The sequence below is a fragment of the Triticum aestivum genome, chromosome 1B, assembly GCF_018294505.1.
Source record: "Triticum aestivum cultivar Chinese Spring chromosome 1B, IWGSC CS RefSeq v2.1, whole genome shotgun sequence".
In the NCBI taxonomy this organism is placed as follows: Eukaryota; Viridiplantae; Streptophyta; class Magnoliopsida; order Poales; family Poaceae; genus Triticum; species Triticum aestivum.
This window is the reverse complement of record NC_057795.1, coordinates 22,107,416-22,112,014: the sequence shown is the minus strand read 5'-3', so window position 1 is coordinate 22,112,014 and position 4,599 is coordinate 22,107,416. Positions and strand designations below refer to the sequence as shown.

The 4,599-nt window shown below is 45.0% G+C and overlaps 1 long non-coding RNA gene across 1 annotated transcript; it reads left to right on the top strand.

The window, feature by feature from the left end:
* The first annotated feature begins 1,019 nt into the window (after positions 1 to 1,019).
* On the top strand, positions 1,020 to 2,301 carry LOC123085089 (uncharacterized). The gene is made up of 2 exons (XR_006439582.1): positions 1,020 to 1,277; positions 1,882 to 2,301. It is a non-coding gene; the product is annotated as an uncharacterized lncRNA (long non-coding RNA).
* Positions 2,302 to 4,599: the final 2,298 nt, after the last annotated feature.

Here is a 4,599-nt window from a genome sequence, read left to right as displayed (position 1 = left end):
GGACGTCACGAGGAGTTCCGGAAGGGTCCGGAGGTAAAGATTTATATATGGAAAGTTGTCATGCGGACACCGAAAAGTTTGGGGGGCATATCGGTATTGTACCGGGGCCACCGGAAGGGTTCCAGGGGTCCACCGGGAGGGGCCACCCCTGTCGGAGGGCCCCATGGGCCGCATGGGGCAGGGAACCAGCCCCTGGAGGGCTGGGCCCCCCCCCTTGGGCCCATGCGCCTAGGGTTGGGGGGAACCCTAAGGGGGGCGCACCCCCTTTGCTTGGGGGGCAAGCCCCCTCCCTGGCCGCCCCCCCCCCCCCCCCTCTAGATCTCATCTAGAGGGGGCCGGCCCCCTTTCCCCTTCCCCTATAAATAGAGGAGCGAGGGGAGGGCTGAACACCTGAGCCAAGGCGCAGCCCCTCCCCTCCCCAACACCTCTCCTCCTCCGTTAGCGCTTGGCGAAGCCCTGTCGTAGTACTGCCACTCCACCAACACCATGCCGTCGTGCTGTTGCTGGAGCATTCTTCCTCAACCTCTCCTTCCCCCTTGCTGGATCAAGAAGGAGGAGACGTCGTCCGTTCCGTACGTGTGTTGAACGCGGAGGTGCTGTTCGTTCAGCACTTGGTCATCGGTGATTTGGATCACGGCGAGTACGACTCCATCATCCCCGTTCCCTTGAACGCTTCCGCACGCGATCTATAAGTGGTATGTAGATGCAATCTCTCTCCCATGACTCGTTGCTTAGATGAACTCATAGATGGATTTTGGTGAAACCGTAGGAAAATTTTTAATTTTCTGCAACGTTCCTCAACATTATCTATTCCTCCGCTCGGGGAGTCGAACTTGCAAATTCTCTCTTTCATAAAGCTATGGTATGCAATTTGCGTGCTCTAAAAAATACCCATAATTCATAAGTATGTGTACTTATGAAATATGTGAAGACCTGAAGGCCTCAAAATAATTTTACAATTTTATTGAGCGGTTCATAATAATTTTACATATTGTGAAATCCAAGCTACATGACCTTTTTGCTTATTTCTGTACCTACTACGAGGCTAAACCTTGTGAGCTGGGCTGCCAGCCCACGTAGCCGAAAATATGTTCCTTAGCTCAGCTCTCGTGGTTTCAGATCGAGATTCTCTTCCGAGAACTCCGCATCTACCGCCGCCGGAAGAGGGCAGCCGCGCCGGACGGCCTCTGCGCGCCACCGAGGGTCGGGGGATCACCACATCTGCATCGCCATGAGGAGCCGAGGGGATGGAGTCCCGCATGGCGGAGAAGGCAGCGGTGAGAATCAAAATGATCCCATCACATAGCCTTTTCCTGTTTGCCGTCCATTTCTTGTACTCTCCGTTGATGCAGTGGTTCGGTGGATGGCCATTTCTCTTTCTTTGCAAGAGCGTGCTAATAAGGTGTTAGAAATCCAACGGAATGAATAGTTGATTGTAATCAAAACAGGGTAGCTCTCATTGATGAACAGCGTAATCACAGAAAGCAGGGATCAACCCTTATTAACAGTACAATTCTCTTAAGGGTTTGGGGCAGTTCTTGTTTTGACTAGCGTCGAATTATCCGCCGCATTCACATCGGGCCCCGGCTTGGATGGCATCAGGAACAATGCGTCGTCAGAACCCTGCGGGAAGGTTTATTGGAAGGGGAATGACACTTGACTGGGAGTAGTGATATATTTGGGGGACTCAGTCATATGAGGTGCAAATTCATGCTTTTGTGAGCTTTGGGCTAACTTTGTACTAGTTTGGGTCTCTTGGTACTGTTTGTTTTTACCCATTATTTTTGTTAACTGATGGATCCATATTTCTCTATGCACCAGCCAAAGGAGGAAGATAGGTTGTGCGCGTTGACGGATGATGTTTTACTGTCTATCTTGCAGAAAGTCGACATAAGCATGGGTGTAAGGACAAGTACGCTGTCAACACGGTGGAGGCTGCTGCCTGAGCTCAACATTGATGTCAGGCATTTCCTACCCGTTCCACGCCCAGATTCGGTTGTAGAAAATGTCAGTCAGGAAGCTATGGTAGCTCTAACCGAAGCAGCGTGTTTATTCGCCAAATCTCAGAAAGAATCCACAATCACAAGACTGTAGATTAAACTATACTTGGTCAGCACTTTTTTGAGCGACATTGGCTCACTATTAGGTGTGTGATTGATAGGGGTTTGCCGGAAGATTTGGACCTTGCCCTTCTCGATGAGTTGAGCCCTAGTGACTCTTCCGATCTGCACATGCTACAGATTGCAAACGACGTGTATGATTTTTTCAATGCCTACCCTAGTGTGTTTCGTTGCCTCCCCAGACTTTCTTTGCATGGTTTTTATTTTACCTCTTCCTAGCCATAGGTATAGCCTACACCATGTGGCGGATTTCCAGCACTTTCCACCGAGGTCACCGCCATCATCATAAACTCACTGAGAGATAGTGGCGATGGCGTCAGGAGAGACCAAATACATGGGGGCTCATGGTCCAAGACACCTATGGTCGGTGCGTCTCTCACATTCTATCTGCCCTAGCTATAGAGTTGGAGCCTGCGTTGGGCTGGGCCTCTTCTTACCACTGAGCTTGACTAGGCCAAAACTGGCTCGGCCCGGTCATTGCTTTGGGCCCAAATTTACATCTCGTCTCGACTAGTATTCATTTCGGGCCTGCTTGGTCGGGCTCGGGTGGAAAGGGCTACGAGCGAGCGAAAAAGCTGGTCGATCAGGGCCAGTTTGCTGATAGCTTTGTACTTCAGACCTTCCTTGGTCTTCGTCGCCATGTGTCGCCGGAAGCCAGTCGGCATGTGGTACTCGGAAAACCCTATTTGCCGCTCTCTGCGGCAAACAGTGCGGGTACCGCACAGGGTTATCGACCGAGCCGTCGTGCATGGGTCGGCCTGTTAAGCGTTCCAACTATGCCGGTTTTGGGAACCTTCTATGGATGTTTCTAGCCGGTTTTTTCCGGTTTGAGGAACCTTCTATAAGGTTCCTGGACCAATGTTTTATTTTACATCACTTTTTCATTTTTATTTCACATTTTCATTCCTTTTTCCTTTTTCCTTTTTCTCTTTTCTTTTGGAATTTTTTATGTTTCCAACGAATGTTTCAGAACTTTTATAAAAAGTTAAATTTTCATATTTTGTTCGTTTTTCAGGAAATGTTCCTGTTTTTGAATTTTTATTCAGAAATTTCATAAAAGTTTAGAAATTTAAAAATTGTTCCTCTTTTTAAATTTTGTTCACAAACCAAAAATTGTTCATGTTTCAAAATTTTCTTGCAAATTCATAAAGAGACCGTGTTTTTAAATTTTGTTCACGAATTGGAAATGGTTAGCAATTTTAAAGAAAATGTCCTTATTTTTGAAAAAAAATCAAAAAATTCAAAAAATGTGCACATTTTCATTTTCGAGTTTCAAAATTGCTAGTTTCATTTTTTTGTTCACAAAATTGAAAAAATGTTTGGGCGGATCAAACCATGTCCGCAAATTTCAAAAATGTGCCCGTTTTCATTCTTTCAGGAATTTAAAAAAATTTAAGTTTCAAATTTTTGTTCACAAATTTCATAAAATGTTCCTGTTTTCCAAAATTTGTTTGCAAATTTAAAAAATGTGCATATTTTCATTTTTGCAGTAGTTTCAAAATTGTTCAATTTCAAATTTTTGTTCACAAATTTAAAAATATGTTCTTGTCTTCACATTTTTCAAAATACGTTCGCCTTTTCAAATTCTGTCTTGGAATTTCAAGAAATGTTCCGGTTTAAAAAAAGTCCCTGATTTGCAAAAATATTCCAGTTTTAAATTTTTATTTCGCAAGTTAGCAATTTGTTCGCATTTCGTAGATCCCTTCGTTTTTTTCAATAAAAAATGAATTTGAAATTCAAGATATAATTTGGATCTGCACTGCGGTTCGGTTCTTTAATTTTGGCGCTGCTGTAGTATCAGTAACTGACTGGTAACTCGACCAGTAGAACCACGTTAGTTGTTTTGTGAGGTTCTGGTTCGAATTCCCTTGACGATGCCAGTTTTTTATGCTACAGCGCATTGTTCACTCTATTTTCATGGGCCTGCCCAGTTGGACACCGCCTGTGCGAAACCGCGCCTGTTTGCCGCAGCGAGCGGCGAATAGGAGCTCCCGTGGTACTGGGCCAACATGTGCGGGCTAGGGATTCACGTATGGCTCGCTAGGGATTCACGTCTGGCTCGGGTTCAAGATATTTATGCGGATTCGCCAGAGGAAAATCCTATTTGGTGCCCGAGGGAATCGAACCGCGACCCGTTCATGTAAATCTTCTTCCCTTCTTTCTTTTATTTAGCTCTTCAGTTCATTTTGTTCCTTTATCCTTTTCTGTTCATTCTTTTTTGTTTTCTCTAATGCACGATTTTTTCTCACATTTCGTGAACCTCCAAATTATCAATAGTACCTTGAACCTAGGACATGCTTTCTAATTTTGTATGGTTGCAGATCAAAACCCACACATGACTCAATATCGAGAACTATGTGATAAGTTAGGACTAACATGAACATTAAGTAGGACAACCAGCATGCCTGGTTAACAGAAAACTACGACGACACACTACCATCACACTGAATATGTAAACTTGTGTGCATTATTTAGGTTC